The 21810-nt window shown below is 37.6% G+C and overlaps 1 protein-coding gene and 1 non-coding gene across 2 annotated transcripts in view; one reads left to right on the forward strand and one right to left on the reverse strand.

Annotated features, from left to right (window-relative positions):
- Window positions 1–21315, reverse strand: part of LOC141438768 (uncharacterized) — a 104983-nt gene extending 83668 nt beyond the window's left edge. Inside the window, exon 1 of the mRNA XM_074102723.1 lies at window positions 21025–21315. The gene's annotated coding sequence lies outside the window, so the exon portion shown is untranslated. The remainder of the gene's footprint in view (window positions 1–21024) is intronic.
- Window positions 7061–7132, forward strand: TRNAD-GUC (transfer RNA aspartic acid (anticodon GUC)). The gene has a single exon. It is a non-coding gene; the product is annotated as a tRNA-Asp (tRNA).
- Window positions 21316–21810: the final 495 nt, after the last annotated feature.

Raw genomic sequence — 21810 nt, forward strand, 5'->3', positions numbered from 1 at the left:
ATCTTAGAAAATCACAGTTTGAAGATTTTTCTTTTACGTCGGAACGCCATCCCTGTGCCAAATTGCCGCTCTCTAGATTTTATGAAAGTAGGTACTGGTTCACTTTTGATGATTCTTAATCAATCAGTCAGTCAGTATCTTTGCGTAACTTTATACCCCTGTAACTTCTAAACGAAGGAAGTTATCATCTTGAGATTTTGGGGTACCTACTTAAAATAGATAGCTTTATCGCCGATAGCTTATCAAATGAGTAGAATTTCAGCTATCCAATATAATTATCCCAGTGCTGCTAGACAGCGGCGTGAAAATTCGCGGTTCGAGAAAAGATGGTAAAGCAGTTGGCCTTGCGCTCGACTTGGTAGGGGCACAGCCGTGTCTCAAGATTTGCTCATTTGCCTCCTCAAATATGTTTAAGAACCAAGACCTTCGCTCCAGTTTTAGCCAAGTACCTACCCGTCAAGTATCGCTAATCCTGAAACAACAGCGACAAAGTGAACCTTTCTACGCGTAATTCGCGAAATTCTCTCATAAATATATAAAGCCGTTAACAGATATAAACGGAGTTGCTAAGTCGAGATAAAGAACGGTGGGTAAACGGATTACTGTAAGCGTTCGTAATAAATAGGAAACACACGGGATTACGTTGTTGGCGCGTCCGAACGTAAGAACGAATGAATGAATGACTATGAAACAAACGGGTTTGCGTTGTTGGCGAGTCCGAGTGAATGAATGACTATGAAACAAACGGGTTTGCGTTGTTGGCGAGTCCGAGTGAATGAATGACTATGAAACAAACGGGTTTGCGTTGTTGGCGAGTCCGAGTGAATGAATGCTAATGAAATAACCGGGTTTGCGTTGTTGGCGAGTCCGAGTGAATGAATGACTATGAATCAAACGGTTTGCGTTGTTGGCGAGTCCGAGTGAGTGAATGACTAGAAACAAACGGGTTGCGTTGTTGCGAGTCCGAGTGAATGAATGACTATGAACAAACGGGTTTGCGTTTGTTGGCGAGTCCGAGTGAATGAATGACTATGAATCAAACGGATTTGCGTTGTGTTGGCGAGTCCGAGTGAATGAATGACTATGAAACAAACGGGTTTTGCGTTGTTGGCGAGTCCGAGTGAATGAATGACTATGAATCAAACGGGTTGCGTTGTTGGCGAGTCCGAGTGAATGAATGACTATGAATCAAACGGGTTTGCGTTGTTGGGCGAGTCCGAGTGAATGAATGAATATGAACAACAAACGGGTTTGCGTTTTTTGGCGAGTCCGAGTGAATGAATGAACAGGAAACACACGGTATATTGAGGGAGAATTTTCGGGAGACGTTAGCAAGAACCAACCTTGCACCACCCTTTGTAGTAGAAGAGATAGGGGGTGAACTAAAACGATGTAGTAGGGCTTAACGATAGGCGGTAAATCGCTAGAATGGCGTTAGTATCGTGAGGTTTTTGACGATACGGTCTTGCAAGGCGTAATCTTAAAAAACCTCAATACCAACGCCATCTAGCGATATTGTGGCATGTCTTTTAGCCCTCACAGAACTAAATTATATTGGATCGTTCACAGAGAAATATTTAAGTAAACCCTCACATAAGGCGAATAAAAATTTTTTTTTGTCCTAAGGCAAAAACATGATATAAAAAAAATACATACCCACGCAAAATTTTAAATTTTGACTAATTTATAAATTGAAAAAGAAACACGGAGGAAAGGCCCTTTGTGCTCGCCAACCAATTTATATCTTAGCAAGCCGACATAATACAAAATTACAGCAATATTCTTAATTGGCGCCCAAAATGGGGCTCCATAGTAAAAAAGCAACACAAAATCACAACTCATAACATCGATTACAACTTCACGCAAACTTTCAAGAAACGATAAAAGTTATGACAAAATCTCATTACTTATACAAGCTATTGTCGGGAAAAGTTTACCGAGTTGGTCCTTACAACACCCTGCGCGAGAGCGGTTATATCAAACTCGCATAAACTGCACCACACAGACACCACATGGTTTTCATGCTTTTAAATCGTAGATATAGAATGGTACAGTTACTTGCATTAATATCTAGACGTAGAAGTACCAGATGGCCTAGTGGTTAGAGAACCTGACTACGAAGCTTGAGGTCCCGGGTTGGATTCCCGTGTCGGGGCAGATATTTGTATGAAAAATACGAATGTTTGTTCTCGGGTCTTGGGTGTTTACTATGTATTTAAGTATGTATCTATGTATATAATTATATTTATCCGTTGCTTAGTACCCATAACACAAGCTTTATTGTCCCGTGATATTTATTATTATTATTTATTTATAATATCTGCCACAGCGGAGCGTGCAAAAATATCTGACATGTCCTACCAGCCCTAAAAATAGAGTTGTATCAGATATTTATGCACGCTTGTTGTGTCAGATATTTGTGATGGTGACTGTACAGCATATTGTATCAACTCTAGCTCTACGTCACACTATTTGGCACCACCCTCCTCAAAACGAGCTTGGGCTGTACTTTCCATGCGGGCCCAGTTCGGATTGGGAACTTCACACAAACTACTGAATCGCTTAGCAGGTATTTATAGGACTTCTTATAGGTTTTATTTCCTTTACCTGCTGTACAGCTCATGATACATTTCCAACTGGTATATAATAAGAAGAGGTTGGAATAACAGACAATAATATGCATGAGACATAAAATTAAATGTTAACTTAAATAATTTAACGTGATATAAAACTGGAAACTAAAGCGAATGACGTAAAAATCACTATCATATCTGTTGAAAAATAAACAAGATGATAAGTGAATAATATTTGCACTTTATCTATTGTAGATTTTTTTTGTGCAAGGTCCGAACGGTTTGCTACCACCATCTTGCTCGCTAATCCTGCCGTGAAGCAGCAGTGGTTGCACTGCTGTATTTCAGCGTGGAGAGTAAGACAGCCAGTGAAATTACTGGCACTTGAGGTATCCCATCTTAGGCCTCTAGGTTGGCAACGCATCGTGTCTATGGGCGTTGGTGATCTCTTACAATCAGGAGTCCCACTTGCTCGTTTGCCATCCAGTCGAATAAAAAAAAATGGAATTTGGTTTTGGATTTTCTATGATCGTCGTGGCATATGACGTCATAGTTCACGTCGATCTTCGTTTTTTGTTAGGATGCTTAAAAAATATTTCACAATTCGGTTTGCCAAACAACAAAACTAGGTAAGTATATTTAAACAAATAAAATAAGTACTTGCAACTGTCTGTGTGCGTAATACACAAAAAAACGCAAAAACAATGTTGTTTTGGGAAAATCGGCAAAAATATTAAGAATTAAAAAATATTATCCATAGAAAGAGCTTAATATTCTTCTTCTTTCTTTCTTTTTTCTTTTCAGTTTTTCTTTGATTCGTAAAATGTCAGGAATAACTGTTTTTCTTTCTTTCTTTCTTTCTCAACATGTTATGTTAGGCATTACTTAGAAATATTATGACAGTTTAGATCCTTGTCAATGTTGACAGAAATAAAATTTACTTGTACGGGTTCTGGTAATATTACGAGCCGTATGTTTTTCTACAATAAAGCACGCTACCTGAGCTGTGAGTCAGCTGACGACATTACTGAGTTCGACTAAACCGTTTAATTATCTTCATTTAACAACAATGAGTATTTCTCAAAAACTTGTCCCGTCATGAAATTGACAAGAAATGTTTTTGTCACGAAATTATTAATAATAAGGACGAGATCATAAAAACATAAACTGCATAAAGCATCTAAAATTTCTTGACGTTTTTTTTTATTTTTTTTATTTGACTGGATGGCAAACGAGCAAATGGGTCTCCTGATGGTAAGAGATCACCACCGCCCATAAACATCTGCAACACCAGGGGTATTGCAGACGCGTTGCCAACCTAGAGGGCTAAGATGGGATACGTCACGTGCCAGTAATTTCACCGGCTGTCTTACTCTCCACGCCGAAACACAACAGTGCAAGCACTGCTCAACAGTGCACAACAGTGCACGTCAGGAAAACGTCACGAAATCTTGTGGGGAAAAATCCGAATTTTGTAACTACATCGAAACTTTCTATTGGATCCAACAATAAAGATTACAGATCTGACTTTTTATCACTCTTACCACAAGGTTTTGTATATATTTTTTTTTAAATAAGTGGATAACTGAAAATGGACAACTTTTTGGGAAATAGTCCAATCAGTATCAACATCGTAATAGTATATTTTTTATCTATCTGATATACAAAACACTAAAATAAGTAAGTAACGTTTTTGAGAGAAAGAAAAACCAAGGCTCAATAATATCGTGTGGAATATACGAAGGAAGCATTTTTTTATCATATCGAAGCTAGCCCATATTTAAAAAAACCGGCCAAGAGCGTGTCGGACACGCCCGAAATAGGGTTCCGTAGCCATTACGAAAAAATTAAGAATATTTTTCTAAGGATTTCGTATTTTATACGGAATCTTCCAAGTTTAGGTATATTTTATACCTTAGGCTGCTATTTACTCTTAAACTACTAATAATTCTCAAGCAAACTTAGCCGTTATAGTTTTACTTGTAAGATTGACATACTTACTACCATCCTGATTTTTTTTTAATTTTTCCACACCGGTTTAGATTTTAGAGGGGGGAGGACGCTCGTATTAATGAAAATTTGCACTTTAAAGTTGAATATTTCGCAAACAAATCACTGAATCGAAAAGTCGTCTTTGCAAACCCCTAATGGTTTTAAAATATCTATCCAACGATACCCCACACTATAGGGTTGGATGAGAAAAAAAAATCACCCCCACTTTACGTCTATGGGAGGTACCATATATTTTTTTAATTTTTTTATTGTACCATTTTGTCCCCCACTTTACGTCTATGGGAGGTACCATATATTTTTTTAATTTTTTTATTGTACCATTTTGTCGGCATAGTTTACATATATATTCGTGCAAAATTATAGCTTTCTAGCATTAATAGTCCCTGAGCAAAGCCGCGGACGGACAGACAGACAGACAGACAGACATGGCGAAACTATAAGGGTTCCGTTTTTGCCATTTTGGATCCGGAACCCTAAAAACAGAAGAATAGCTGGGCGGGAACTTAGACTAATATTTGCAAACCCACCCTGAACTTCCACGTGAAATAAAATTAAATCTGACAAAACCTGAAATAGTACAAAAGGTATTGATTGATGTAGACGAGGATTAAGTAATAATGTTTCAATATTCCCACAGGATATGATTCTCCTACGAAGACCGGAGCGAAGCTAAATCGTATACCTTATGCTAGATTATTATAAAATCGTACGGCTTCCAACACTCACAGCCATAACACCCCCGACATTTTCATTTCAAAGTTTCAGGTATATATCTCAAAAATAGGAGAACGGATTTTGATGGAACATAGACGTGAAATAAAACCGCATCGAAATCGGTCTGTCTGTTTGAGAGCTATAGACAGACTTATAACGCCCCTCCTTTTGCGTTGAGGGCTAAAAATCAGTCCTATAGATAAGAATATTCCACGTTCACTGGGACGAAATCGTTATTTCGGTTCAATTAAAGATACATATGGAGCTTTGGACGGAAATATCTCTTTTTCCCATTAAATGTCACGCATCAATGACGTCACGGCTTTTTTATTATCAACTGTCCTTCACGCCAAAAATAGAAGTAATTAAAGTAGGAAATCCTGGGGGGGCTACTACGAAATTCGAAAATCGAAGTTAGTATCGTACCGTCCCTCTCACTCTCGTATTAAATAATGTAAGCGTCATCGGGACGGTACGATATGAACTTCGATTTCGAATTTCGTAGTAGCCTCTGGGCGTCGGGATTGAAGGGCCAATATGAATGGTATGTCTTTAATTATCAATCTCGTTTGCACGGAATTCTTGGTAATGAAGAGTTCACTCGACTCGTGGTGTAAATTATTGACGTAATTATTGACTTTATAATTACGAGTAGAAAGAAAAATTTAATTAAGTACCTATGGAAGAAAATTTCTATGATACTTGCGCTGCGAAGAAAATCCAAAGGAACTTTATTAACCTCCTTTATTGAAGTCACTTAAAATTGCATTCAATTTTGCGATAGGTACCATCAGCCAAATAAGTGGTCTATCATTTTTTAAACAAATTCCTATCAAATTAAGGTTGAAATGAAAATAGTCTGAATGGCTTCGAGAAAAGTATGGTACGGCCGTGCCTCTTGTTTTGTTTTGCTCGAATTAGCGCGGGCACTGCCGTGCCCCCCGATTTGTCGCTAAAGTCGAACTTTCCAGTTGACAGACACGTCTATTGGTATTATTGTTTTATGACATGCAAACTATTATCAACTTTTGGGTGGTAGACAACAATTTGGCTGATGGTAGGTACGTAAAAATGTCGTCGCCCGATTGTAAAATTCGATAGATCATGAAACTCCGTTCGGTAAAAAAAAATCTTGTTATGACTAAGAGTTGGTCAGGTATATTTTATCGATAATGCATGTTCTTATTAAAACACTTTTATTTAGTTTTGCCTGTCCCTTTGCCTGTCTGTCTGTCTGTAGTCAAATCTTGTAAGTTAAATTCGACCAACTTTCAGTAGCCAGATTGACTTGAAATTTGGCATACTTATGTAAATTGCGTGTCAAAACAATTATATGGTAGTGGCATGCTGATAGTCCGGCCAGGATCATCTCCGCTGGACGGAACTCCTTCAACGGTTAATGGCATTTTTTTTATTCGACTGGATGGCAAACGAGCAAGTGGGTCTCCTTATGTTAAGAGATCACCACCGCCCATAAACATCTGCAACACCAGAGGTATTGACATGAAATTCGCTATGCAAATGTAGTTTGGGTAACAATGCAAGTAAAGTCGACAAAAAGTACAGTCAGCAAAAAAGCTTAATTTTAAAATTTTTGGTTCTTTTTATTTACAAGTAATAAAATTTCGTTTTTAAAAAGGTTTTTGTTTTAATTTTATTATTTTTTGCAGAGTAGCAGATAAAATAGTACTCGTAATAAAATTGTTTTAGTAATACGAGATCCTCATGAAATTACTAAAAAATTCACCGTCGTTACCAAGTCTTCGGTAGTATAGTGGTAAGTATCCCCGCCTGTCACGCGGGAGACCGGGGTTCGATTCCCCGCCGGAGAGGTCTTTTTGCATTTATTTGCGAACTGCATTCTTATTTTAGAAAAAAATAATTCGAAGAAAAAACGAAACGACTTTTTAAGTAAAATCTTGTAAGTTCATTTCGACCCACTTCCAGTTGTCACATTGACTTGAAATTTGGTATATATATATATAGATATGTAAGTTGGATAACAATACAAGTACAATCAACAAAAAGTACATTCAGCAAAAAAGCTTCTTAAAATGTCATTTTTAACAGAAACTTAATAGTTGTACTTATAGACCAATTTGGTACCAGATATTTTCTTTTTAAAATCCAGTAACTGCGTGGGATCTATGTCTAGAGGTTAAATTTCCTGCAGATGTCTCAATATTCCCATAAGTACTTCAGACTAATAAATACCTCTTAAGGAACGGTATACTTTATGTATAGTATACAAATCAGCATAATGTTTAACGAAGGTATCCGGACCCTCGAGAATTGCACGCGTCAGCAGTTTCCCTTCAACCTCCCACGTCCAGCTAGATAGCTATCTTATGTTACATATATAACTGATGTAGGTATATAATCTTCTCCATCGTTATATTTTAACCCTTTACCAGGCGAAGGGATATATTCCTCCCACATCTTATATCGGTTACCGTAGTCAGGTTTTAACTCCAAACCTTCTACAAAATATTTCGTCGATCCCTGAAATAGTATTTTATTATCTTCATGCACAACACGCTTCTTAATCGCGTAATATATCTTTGCAGCCGTTAGATTCACTTGAACTCTAATTTCAGTAAATTACGGAGAAATTGGAACACTTTCCTTAATTTCTATGAAACAGAAGTACATAGATCGATCAATTTTTTGATATTTTATAGATTTTGAGTGTTGAAAAGTAATGTAATCTTAAACATTGCCAAATATTCATGCATTTTATGTAAGTATAACCAAAGTTAGGATGTGAGTTGACATTATCCCATGGCCTTATTAGAGTTTAACTGTGCGGGAGCTATTCTTCCCATGGCCCGGTAAATTGTCTTGTCGTGTCATAAAAACTCGCGTAAGTAATAAAACTGTTTTGTGTTCAACCTAGAGCGAATTCATGTACCTAGCTGTAAAATCTCCTTTTAAAGACTTTCCCTGAAGAATAAGAGGAATATATCCCTTCGCCTGATCAAGAAAATAAGACAAAATCGAGTATGACAGTTAAATACTTAGACAGGCGATGGGATAACCGTAACCCACATTTTTATTTCTGGTTTAAAGGAACATCTCCGACTGTCGTAAATACATTTTTTACAAGGCGTTCAATACGGTTGTAACAGTATATAAAGTACGTATGAAGACACGCTAGTTCTAAGGGCCCTGGTAAAGGGTTAAATGGAGCAGCCTGTTTCATTTATCCCGTTTGGGCTGTGTAATAAAATAAATAATAAACATTTTGGTCTTTGAAACAAAAAACATACGTATATATAGGTACCTATTCATTTTATTTTATAATCAATCCTAATACGAAAACACTTAAAAGTGAAGAAAATATTAATTAGTTCAAGAAAATCTTTGAATTTAGCTTTGTTTCTTTTTAAAATAAAAGAATGTTTCCTTTACGTAAAACGAGTTAACTAAAGGATTTAAGGCATTTCCCACTTGGCTCCATAATTTTCTTCCATCCCGTACTTATACATTTTAAAATCATTAGGGGGAAGTCCCGTAAGGCCGGACGGCACCTATCGCCGGATCCTCGTAATATCTTGCTAATATTTTATGATTACTAAGCAAAAATGGATGAAAAAATTGCGGCGGACTCCCTTGCACTTATTTTATCAAATATTAGATAGGACCCATTACAATGTATTGAAATATTACGAGTGTCCGGCGATTTGACGACCGGATGGCTAAGTGCTTAGAGAACCTGACTGCGAAGCTTGAGGTCCCGGGTTCGAATCCCGGCCGGTGCAGATATTTGTATGAATAATACGAATGTTTGTTCTCGGATCTTGGATGTTTAATATGTATTTAAGTATGTATTTATCTATATAAATATGTTTATCCGTTGCCTAGTGCCCATAGTACAAGCTTTGCTTAGTTTGGGACTACGTCAATTGGTGTCAAGTGTCCCATAATATTTATTTATTTATAGATGCCGTCCGACTATAAGGACTTCCCCCTACTCATTAAACTATTTTAACTGTTACGCCACTCCCGTTTACAATTTAGGGTTAGAATATAAAATGATTTTAAGAGTAATTATTTTCAAATTAAATATCGTATCTACGATTGACTTCCGCCTGTGGTCGCATGTAGGGTTGCCAACTTTTTTTACACGAAATAAAGTATATTTACGTCTGAGAAGGGAAATAAACAGTATTTTAGAAAATGAACAGTATTTTCTTTTTTTCATGTTTTAAAGACAAATTTTTGGGTGCTTCTCGTATAACTTATCAATTTAGTTTCATTTTTAAAAGCCTCACAGACCTCGACAGAATCAAAACTAAAATTAAGATAAATAAGGAGGTAATTTTTTATTAAATTAACATTAGCAGATTCGTTCTGAACCACCACTATTGTGACTAAGTTGTACTGACTTAGTGTGTGCTTAGTGTTAGGCAATGTTGATGCTGAAAAAAGTAGGTATTTTACATACTCTATTTTGTAATAAATAATAAATAAATAAATACAACGGGACAATTAACACCAATTAACCTAGTCCCAAAGTAAGCTTAGCAAAGCTTGTGTTATGGGTACTAAGCAACGGATAAATATAATTATTTAGATAGAAACATACTTAAATACATATTAAACACCCAAGACCCGAGAACAAACATTCGTATTTTTCATACAAATATCTGCCCCGACACGGGAATCGAACCCGGGACCTCAAGCTTCGTAGTCAGGTTCTCTAACCACTAGGCCATCTGGTCGTCAATCGTATTTTAGTTCAACAGTAAAAATAATGTAGTGAAAACTAGTATAATACTGTTGATAACAGTATAGTTGGCAACCCTAGTCGCATGACATCTGGCAGTCGGTTGGCAAACTGTGCATGAGACTAGCAAAGGACCAGTCCAAGTTTGCCCAGGCAAAGTTGCGTGAAAATGAAGGCCTTGACCCAGCAGCGGGTGGATGTGGTTTGATTTGATTCACTATTTTTACCACATAATAATTTATAGTGTGCGAGTTAAGAATCCAACTGGCATTTGAATCGTGCAATATCCACGATACACCCTTAATAGGAAGGAAGCCTTAAATCCGGACGCGGTAAACTCCATTATGAGCGAAACAAAAGGCTCAAGTACGATTTAATTTGTCAACGCGGCCGAGTGAATGAGTGAATGATTTGAACAAATTCCGTTACGGTTTGCTTTTTAAAGTAAACGTTTTTCTTTATATTTATGTACAGTTTTACTTTAAGGAAACACCTTAGTTGGCGAGATTAAATATAATTCAATAAAAACTCAATAGAAACACAATATTAATTAAAATAAGCAAATCAAATACGTCCTTTCGCGCACACGTCTTACGTCTTTCTCCCCGACACGCATTCGATCATCACATTCAATCAGTCATTCAGCATATCACTCATTCCTATATTTATTGTAAAATATATGATTGGACTAGCTGTTTCCCGCGACTCCGTCCGCGTAGAATTCGTTTATCGCTATCCGACGGAAACTGCAATTTTCCGGGATATATGTGGGATCGTGCGAAGGAAAACAAACTTTAAAAAAAAAATAAGAAAAAGTTTATTAATAAAATCTAAATGGAATACGTAAAAATGACAAAGAACAGAAAACACACAACTAGCACGTAGGCTCACCCGATCGTAACTCAAATCTTTTTTACTCATTTCGCTCGTCTCATTCACTCCACATCAGTCTTAGTCATTCGGTCACTCGTTTACATCAAATCATATTATTCTAACATTAATCCACCCTCATTCCCACATATATGTAAAACTATCCTATCCTATGTCCTTCCCCTGGACTCAAACTATCTGTATACCAAATTTTATCTAAAGCTTTAGCGGTCAAAGGTTCAGCGGTTTAGACGTGAAGATGTAATAAACCAACAAACACAATCTTTCGCATTTATAATATTAGTACCTATAATATTATATTAGACACGTAGTGTAGTGTGGTGGTGGTGATAGATAAGTTTTGGGTGATTTGCGTGTTTTTTTACAGTGTGGAGGTGGAGGAATTCAAAGTCAAGTCAAAGCCAAAGTCAAAATATCTTTATTCAATTTAGGCTAAAACAAGCACATATGAATGTCAAAAAAAAACTACCACCGGTTCGGAAAAACCTCTGTTGAGAAGAATCCGGCGAGAAACTCAACGAGGTATATTTTTAAATCAGATCTTACAATATTATTAAATGATATCTATTCGCTATTTGAAGGGATCGCTAATGCGGATCGGAATTATTTCCAAATATCCTGTCCATGATATAAATCATTAACTTTATAACCTGTGGAATGGCACAGCGCCATATTTAAAATTACTGTCAAGCGGCGCGGCCATTTTTGAAAAAATCTTCTTGACTGCAGTGACACCTACGAATTAATTTCGCGAATTCGCGAATTTTATTAAAAAATATCACCAAAAAAAAACTACTTTAATTTTATTAGATAAGCCTTACAGTGATAGTTTAGCATAAAATGGCATATCTAATTAAATAACAATGAATGACCTTCAATTTCTGTGAACTTTATTATTCATTATCAAATATCTGATAACCAAATTTTTCTCAGTCATGTATTAAATAACTATAATTACAAAATAAAACAATTACCTTAGGAAACACTGATTTATTTCGTAAAATATTAATTTATTTACGAAACAAAGCCCTTTTATAGTCTTTCAATATCAAAATAATAGTATAATACGAGGTTTCCAAAAAATACCAGCGCACGGCAGCGGCCACACAGTGAAACTTGAGTAAACGATAAGAACGAAATTTCTTCCGTAATGTTGCCGCGGCCGTTAAGGCGCTGTACGTAGTGAAAACTACAATTTTAGAAAATATTTAAATATACTTACACAATACTTACAACTGCAATTTTTTTATATGTGTATTTTCAGTCTATTAGCTAGTTTTTGACTTCATCAAAAACACGATTGCTGACAAAAACCTCGATAGATTATTTTTTTGAAAAAGAGCCTTCATTTACACGTTAAACCAAATATTATGAAAAATATTATGAATATCAACACAAAATTTGCTTTATTAAATAGTTTTTTAGTAGATTTAGATTTATGCTTCATAGATTTTCAATAGGTGAGTACATCAATCATACCAATTTATTTCGTCTTTGGCAAAATAAAACGGTTCTAGCGCGCGGCCGCGGCGAAGTATTGCCCAGTCGCCAGTACACGCGTGTACGTAGTCGACGACGGACCTGTGCACATTTTTCTAACGCGCTAGTACTACTTTTGAGAGCAAATAATATGGGTAATCGCAGTATTAAAAAAGTTAAGCGAAAGAGGAAACGCATAAGTGAACTCAGAGCACATATGAGAAGCATTAGAGTACCTAAACGGTAAGTACCTACCACACACTAATCGACCGGCCGGAGTCGGGCCGAGTCAGCAGGGCTACTACGAAACTCATAACTCGAAGTTCGTGTCGTGCGGTCCCTCTCGCTCTCGTACTAAATAGTCAGTGGCGTAGCTAGGTAACCTAGGGCCCTGGGACAAATAAAAAAATGGGGCCCACTGCTATCAAAACTGGTAAGGTTTTTTGAAGTAAAATCATTATATATACAAATAATTCTAAGCAACTTTATCATCAGCTATAAAGCAGAATTTCGAGGGCTCCCTGAGCTTGAGGGCCCCGGGGCACTGCGCCGCCTAGCCCCTTGGTAGCTACGCCACTGTAAATAGTATAAGTATCAGAGGGACCGCAACCCACGAACTTCGAGTTTCGTAGTAGCCCTGCTGAGCGGATTTCACATTCGTACTACGACCGCAAGCTGGTTGGCGCTCACGGATGCGGACGGCTTCGTCCAGATTCTACCGCGACTGCCATAGGTACAAATTGTAGGCACGTTGCATAACCTATACTACTCACGGCGAACATGCGGCGAACCTTGCGGCTACTACGAAACTCGAAGTTCGTATCGTACCGTCCCTCTCGCTCTCGTATTAAATAGTATAAGTGTCAGAGGGACCGCACGACACGAACTTCGAGTTTCAAGTTTCGTAGTAGCCTTGCTTGATCCCTTTGGCAGATTCACTGACATTTCTGATAGTGACACAACAGTTTCAATTTTCTCATTTAATTGCAGGCAAAGGTTAATATCTTGCATTCAGCCAAGTTATTTAACATAAATTATTTTAATAAAATAAGATGGTCGCATTAGGTTGCACTAGTAAATTATTGTCAAAAACATGCACTCAACTGGAATCCGGCTGCAAAATGGGAGTTATTGCGCAGTTAGTGCAACTGCATCAGCACTGCACCCGACTGTCAGAGGACTGCCATTTTAGGCAATCGGAGTGCAGTTCTTACGCAGTTCTGATGTAGTTCTGAACTTCGGAGTTTTTAACTTCGTTTCTAAAACCTCTTATTGAAAAAAAAAAAAAAAAAAATGGAATATCTGTCTTGCTCCTCCGCGAATTAGTGAGGCCAAGTCGTGGAAAACAGCTACGTGTGAGTTGCAAAAAATGTTTTTTCATGCAACCTCTTATTGCTTCTGGTTTCTGGTGTTTTGACTTGTATTTTTGTATTGATGCAATAACTACTTTACGCATACTCATAATCTTTATATCTGTCAAAGTTGTTCTGTGCGCTAAGACATATTTTTTATCTTTGGCTACAGCTCGCACATGTTTCTTAGAACATAAAATAAATAAAATAAAATAAATATCACGGGAAATTTCACACCTATTGACCTAGTCCCAAAGTAAGCTTAGCAAAGCTTGTGTTATGGGTACTAAGAACATGGTTCCTACATTCATTTTTTTGACTGTATGGTTTGGGTAAGGGTTGTATACTGTAGTTTTAAAGTATTACATTTTGAAAAAGTGACTCTCTGCCAAGTTTCTTGCTGCGCATTTTTCCTAGCAATGATGGTCTTTCCGAAAGCGCTGGTAGTTTAAAAAATGACGTGTAAAAGTGCCCATTGCGGCCTATTTACTGAATAAACGATTTGATTTGATTTGTTAAAAGTGAACAGACAACTTTTTCTTTACTGTTTTATTATATGTATAGATTTGCCTAGCTTGTAATCTAGATTTTCAGATTAAAATAAAATTGTTTTTTTTATTTGTATTGATTTACCTATGTATTTTTATTTCATCTGTACCTATTCAGTCTTAATGTCTATCCATTACCTACATTACAAATTAAACTGTGGGCATGAAGAGGCATAAATTATTTCTTTATTACCAAGACTATTTACATTAAACGAAGAATTTCTTAACGAAAATTGTGTAATTATAATTTTAACGAAAAATCCGGAACTCACATTAACCAGAATACGGATACGAACAGAATAAGGCCGTCAACGGGCTGCGTGACAGACGTGCGAGGCGTTGCGCTGGACGCCCCGCATTCGCCTCCGCCGCGTCGTCTGCTTCACCCCCTCAAATACCAAAAAATTCTTCTATAAGCGCGCCTTAATAAATGCCATCCTTGTCTATTTATGAACGCATTCTGCAAGAATAAGCAAGCGAGATATAGGTCTACCAGTTTATATTTGTTATTGAAATACGTCACCCGCCAACGACCGGGAGCCGGTCGCTTGCCACTCAAGGGTTTTTGACAGCGTGCCGGGAGACGGTCGCCTGCCAAACAAGGGTGTGCCGGGACCCGGACGCTTGCCACTCCAAGGGATAATACGCCTTAGATATGAATGTCTTCTTGACAATAGATCTGAATTATATGAACACACATTTCTTGTATAAACGTACCTAGCTAGCTATCATAAGGTCGCGGGTGAGCAAAGTAATTGTTTTAGTTCATTGATATGTACTTCCGCCCCGCAAAGTAACACACCTGATTCAATAAATTTTTGACCACCGGATGGCCAAGTGGTTAGAGAACCTGACTAGGTACAAAGCTTGAGGTCCCGGGCTCTATTCCCGGCCGGGGCAGATATTTGTATAAATAATTCAAATGTTTGTTCTTGGGTCTTGGATGTTTAATATTATTATGTATTTAGTATGTATTTTTATGTATATAAGTATGATGATCCGTTGCCTAGTATCCCTAGTACAAGCTTTGCTTAGTCTGGGACTAGGTCAATTGATGTCAAGTGTCCCATTAAAAAGAAATAAAACTTATCTAAAAGCCTTTTGTTGATAAAAGTAAATTATAAAGTTATCTTATCACTGAGGATTTTTTTATTTGACTGGATGTCAAACGAGCAAGTGGGTCTCCTGAAGGTAAGAGATCACCACCGCCCATAGACACCTGCAACACCAGGGGGATTGCAGATGCGTTGCCAACCTAGAGGCCTAAGATGGGATACCTAAAGTGCCAGTAATCACTGTGAGGTGTCACTGTGTGTCACATTATAGGTCACACCCTAAAAATCTATACGTGTTCATCTTCCCCCTTAGAACGCCACAATGAACGGCAAGTCGCCTCTTGCATCCACTGGTTGCTCGCTACTCTCACGATGTCGTCAGTCCATCTAGTGGGAGGCCTGCCAACACTTCGTACAGTCGAACCATTTGATTCCTGACCCTCCGTCGAACGTTCTCACCGTAAGTGTCATAATTAATTACCTTGTCAAGCAATCCGATGCCACTATGACTATTTCTACGAAGTGGGTATCTATTCAGTTGGTTCGATAGTAAGTAGGTACATAGGATAAGTACAATTGTCTAAAATTTGGCTCTGCTTATTCTAATTCCATAATTAACTACAATATGATGATGACTAAAGTCATCGACATAGCTCACCGGATAAGCAAACTGAAGTGGCAGTGGGCCGGCCATATCAGTCGAAGAACTGATAACCGCTGGGGCAAACGAGTTCTTGAGTGGAGACCGCGAATCGGCAAGCGTGGCGTAGGACGCCCTCAGACTAGGTGGAGCGATGATCTTCGCAGGTTAGCTGGCAAGAACTGGATGAGACTGGCCGAGAATCGTGCTCAGTGGCGTGCAACTGGAGAGGCCTATGTCCAGCAGTGGACTAAGATAGGCCGATGATGATGATGATGATGATGAATTATAGTAGGTACTTAGGAAGCCTGTGTCTAGCACTGGAACATATATACAGGTTGGGATGATAATAATATGTTTACAAGTAAAATAACTGAGGCGTCTAACTTCATGAAACAATTAAACTATTTGTAGGCAAGCCTTTGTGTCTAACTGCTCAGTAATGTCTCGTCTTCCTGTTCACCAGGCATTGTTAGAAATTCAGCACAAGTTAGCTACTGGGTAGCATAGTTAACAGTTCGCAGGTTTATGAACTCTTTTTAGGGCCTTGATACACGTAGTAATTATGGACCTATCAGCTGAGTATAAATTATCAAGATAAAAAGATTTACAAGACACCCTGAGTATTCTGTTAAGAGTCGAAAGAAGGATCGAGTACCTACAGTGGAACAAATTGAATCTTGACCCAGGGTGCCTTTGTGCTATTATCTCATGTCCATCTCATACATTTTGTCAATCATAGTGAAATTGATTATTGAAAGGTTTATACCCTGAGTCATGATTCAATTTACTAAAAAAAAATCCTTGCTCACCCGCTACCTTACGATAGCTAAGCTTATGCAAAATAATAAATAAATTAATTAAAAATTGTGGGTAGTTTTGTTTGTTTCATAAAACATATGTGGGTACTTGGGGATTTACAGTGATAAATTAAAGCGGTGGTTGTGGTTCGTTAGTCTGACAACTGGTAGCATGGTGTACGGTTGTGTCACTCTGAAGATGAGCTCTGGTTGAATTCGAAACGCGTCAGTGTAGTGTGGTGGTGGTGATAGATGGGTTTGTGTGTGTTCTTACAGCGTGGAGGTGGAGGAACTGCATGAACACGCATATTTTGCATAAACTTAGCTATCGTAAGGTCGCGGGTGAGCAAGGAAATTCTTTTAGTTCATTGATATGGACCTCCGCAAAGTAACGCCTGATTCAATAAATTATGATTCAATTTGTTAGACTGTACATTACACTTTAAACCAGGTTGCGTTTTTTTTTAAGTTCCTCCCTTTACTGTGCCGGTGTGCCCAGTCTAAAAGTTTACAAATCAAACATATGCCAATTATGAATAATGTAATGTCTTAGCGAGGTTGCATATTATTTAGATAGTTTAATACTGGCCGTTTTTAGGGTTTCGGAGTTTCGTCAAGTCCGTCTGTCCGTCTGTCTGTCCGTCCGTATCTCACAGGGATTTTATTCGAAAACTAGGCACAAGATGTATATCAATGAAATTTGGAGTACAGATGTCTTGTCAAAGCCGCTATTAAGTTTTATAGTTAAATTACAAAAATAAATATTTATATGGGGGGGGGGGCACTCCATACACTTAACAGAAATTGAAATATACTCCCAAAGTAGCAAAAATTGTGTCCCCCCCCTCTATCTTGTAAACCGTTCGTCCAAAAAATATGGAAGGGTAACGCTTAATAAATACTTTCAACGAAAATTGGTTTCTATATGATCGGATAGACCGTTTTTGAGTTATTGCCGAAAAACTGCGCTTCTCAACAAAAGGACGTAAGTGCCGTGAAGATACGCTCTTTTTCTGGTAATAAATTTTAAGACTGTAGTTAGTGTTTATTTGTGTTATAATATAATTAACTTGATAATAATTTACTTTATTTTTTCGTAATGGCTACGGAACCCTATCTCGGGCGTGTCCGTCACGCTCTTGGCCGGTTTTTCTGACAGTGATTTTGTTCGAAAAATGGCGACGCATAACTATTGATAACTACAAATTATGAATATAGAAGTATAAATCTAGTACTCACGAGTAGTTTTAGTACGTTTTAGAAAATAGCTTCAACACATTCAAAGTTCGTATTTACCCGATTGCTCGAAGAAAAATATATGTAGAAATGTAAATGGGCCAATCAACTATTTTACCGACACTTTGGGCGTCTCTTGCGTTTCCAAAAATCGTACTTCCAACAAGATATTTCATGATTTAATAGGTTGAACTTACGTAGGATAGCATGTATCCATGTACACCATCTATTAAATTACAGAAAGAACATATATATTTACTTACAAAAATCTGAAATTGTTTGAAAAATGTCCCGGACAGATTAGTGTCGGTAAAAAAGTTGATTGGCCCAAACACGGGTATCAAATTAAAGCTTTAACCCATTTTAATGTTAACACCTTTGAGATACTATTTTCGTAGAAATATCATAAAAAGTAAAAAAAAAAAAATACTTGAAAAATTAACGAAACTTTTTTGAATGAAATAGTCCTTAAAGAGAAACAAAAAAGTCTAAGTCCAGAACTCTCTTAAGTAATTTCAATAGTCGAGACATGGCTGAGAATTTTGAGCCAGTCACGATTTCGAATTGGTCCCGACTCCGAACTTTAAGTTTATTAACAGAGTTACCTACTACTTTTTTTTAGTTATTATTAAAAGCTTTTTAAGGCAATCACTTTTTTTTTAATTATTCATGTATAAAGAATTCACAATCTACATAGCACATCTCGGCAGTTTATTCTTAAAGCTAAAACTGGGTAACAAGCGTTTTTCCAGAAATAAGACCAAGCTAGATCAATTCGTCATCCCGAAAACCCCGACATACCAAATTTCATCGAAATCGTTGTAGCCGTTTCCGAGATCCCCAAAATAATATACAGTGTGCTAGAAAATCAGATGCGGATATTTTGAGGATCGATTATTTGCATCGTTGTTAATAGTTTCAATTAAATTAAATAAAAAAAATACAGTTAATATTAATGCAAGGATTGATTATTTTTGGACGGAATGGTATTTTTGTATGAAACAAAAAAAATTACCACACTATACTTCAATAATTATGTACACGTGTATTCTTAGGTTATTAATAACATACCCTGACAATATCCGCACCTAATTTTCTAGCACCTTATATAAAAGAATTGCTCGTTTAAGGGGCTGTTTCACCATCCATTGATTAGTGTTAACTGACGGTTAAATATGATGCCGCTCCGTCTATTCGAACAAAACAAATAGAGACGGCATCACATTTAACCGTCAGTTAACACTAATCAATGGATGGTGAAACAGCCCCTAAAGGTATTAAATTAGTATGGATGGATACAAGTGGCCATAAAAAGCAAAATGTGTCACTTGACGAGCACATTATTTCCCTTATCACTAACGTACAGCTGCTTAAGTGTGTAGTAAAAGTGCTTAACGCTTTACTATAGCTTGTTTACTTTAGATTTCAGACTTTGTTGCAATGGAAAATTGTGGAAAATGTATTTACTGGTATAGCAACACGTAGTATAGCAGTTGGTGCCTTTGTATTGCTTTGTCATCGGAGGCCGTATTGCCTAATGTTTCTGACGCTCGCCATCACAATCAAATGACAGATTTCGCATACAAAAACTGTAATTTGATTGCGATCGCAAGCGCTAGAAGCGTTAGGCAATACAGCCTCTGGTCTACATGTAGGTATATTAGAAGTAGAAATTCCTTTACTGTTCAGGTTCAGTATCTTCAGTTAAAAACGTCAATGTTACAGCAGTCGAAATCACAACTGAGTCGCTAAGCAATTTAAAATGTAATGGAGTAAGATTTAATTTGTGCGTAAAATTATCTATTTAAATCACTCGTTTAATTATCCTAATGAATTTAGTCATACTACCGCCGCCGCTATATTAAAATATTCACCATCGTCATCATAATCTCGGCCTATATTATGTCCTACTGCAGAGCACAGGCCTCCTCTCGGAATAAGAGGTCTTGGATCATTGTTGCGGATACCCGCTGAGGGTGTTTCAGCTGCAGTCGCATCACTACGTGCACTTCAGCTCGTTTGTGGTGCGCGTGCCGCGGCTGCTGATGGGGACCATCGCGAGTGCTGCCCTCTGGCCGAAATACGTCGGGTTCCGGGGCACCATGTCGCAGATGAATGCGACGTCGGAGATGGTGACTCAACGGGGCCACGCCGTTTTTTCACCAAATTAGTTTTATAAATATATGTTAGTCTGTAAGGTTGAATGGGCCAAGTTGCCCGAAATAAATGAATTTATTATTATTATGGTTTCCACGCAGGCCCAGTGCGGATTGGGAACATCACATCACACATACCGTTGAATTTTTTGCAGTTGTAAAGGGTAGGCATCCTTACAATGTTTTACTTCACCGTAAAGCTCATGATAAATTAACCCATGTCCTCTGCTTGAGAGGCCATAGATCAAACCACTAAGCTGACATGGCTTCAAATATTATCGGTTAAAATATTATCGAGGTTAAAAACAGTTTTATGAGCAACACAAAGCAAGCAAGCAAGCAAACTCCGATAAAACTTTGAACCTGAAAACAATGGGTATACATAGATACTATTTTTTTTCAGTACCTGGGTAGTTATAATTACCTTCAGAAAATGTGGCCAAATCCATAAGTATTGAAAAAAATGCGTTCTTTAAAGGTTTCGGTTTCGGTGCCGTAGCCATTTTATTTAACGGTAAAAAGAATCCCGAGACCGTGTTTTGTTTTGTTAAATAACTGAACTCGTCTCTCACTTAGCAACTGAAATAATTTTTAGGGTTAAGTATCTCAAAAAGGAGACCCCTTATGATCATTTCGATGTTTATTACTTGACCGGTTTTTTAATGTACGTATCGCAAATAAAAATGCCTTGCATCCCGTATGATAAACGAGTCAAGTGTTAAATTTTTTATAGCAAAAATAAACCAGTCTTGTAAACGAGTTTGCTAAAATATAAAGTGTTGATAATACCTTTTTCGTCCTCTGAAAATCAAGTAAAAAGGTCCCGATGCCCACTCACCTGTTGTGCTTGCGATAGCGCCTCTCAGCTGTCACTCCCACTGCTGCTCACAATCCAAATACGAATACAGTAAATTCAAATACTAAGCAATCAGTCAATTTTTACTGTCAAATATTTTCTCAAAAAAATAAATAAAGCTTCTTCAAAATTCCCTATCGATCGTCAAGCTCTCATTGCTGACGTTCCGCCTCGAAATTCGAACGGCGTGTTCCAATTTTATTTTTAAATTATTGTCGTTTTTTTTTCTTTTTTTTTGGTAATTATTGTCCTGAATGCGCGCGTATTCAGCCGCGTCGGAGGTTAGACTGAAATTGTGGGCTGAAAACGGGGTTGTATACTTAGGAGTAGCTCAATGCGAGTGGGTGTTTTAGAAAGGGAAGATCGTATACACACTCAGTGACGGGGGAAAAGGTGAGCGATAGCGCGGTGCGGGGGTCTTGCTCACGTACAAGCTCCAGCAGGAATTTGTAGGCGTCAGTAATTGTACCTTTGATTAGGGTATTCCGAATTAAATAAGTTGTCTTTGGTAATGTCTGTAGATGACATGATCTTGTTGTTGGCATGTTTTGGGCAGTTATTGCGTGCTATTCGGGGCTCATGTGTAAGATGCTTAGTACGCAGGTGCGTAGATGTCGTTCAGTGAATGAAATTTGAGATGGGTAGCGTTACAGCCGTTACAGGATGCCAATTCACTCACAGTCCTCAAAGATGTGAATTAATCCTACGATAACGGCGATTTAACTGTTCATTTTGGGCAACTTGTATCTTTGGGTCGGCTTATAGGTA

The sequence above is a fragment of the Choristoneura fumiferana genome, chromosome 19 (assembly GCF_025370935.1).
Source record: "Choristoneura fumiferana chromosome 19, NRCan_CFum_1, whole genome shotgun sequence".
Classification (NCBI taxonomy): Eukaryota; Metazoa; Arthropoda; class Insecta; order Lepidoptera; family Tortricidae; genus Choristoneura; species Choristoneura fumiferana.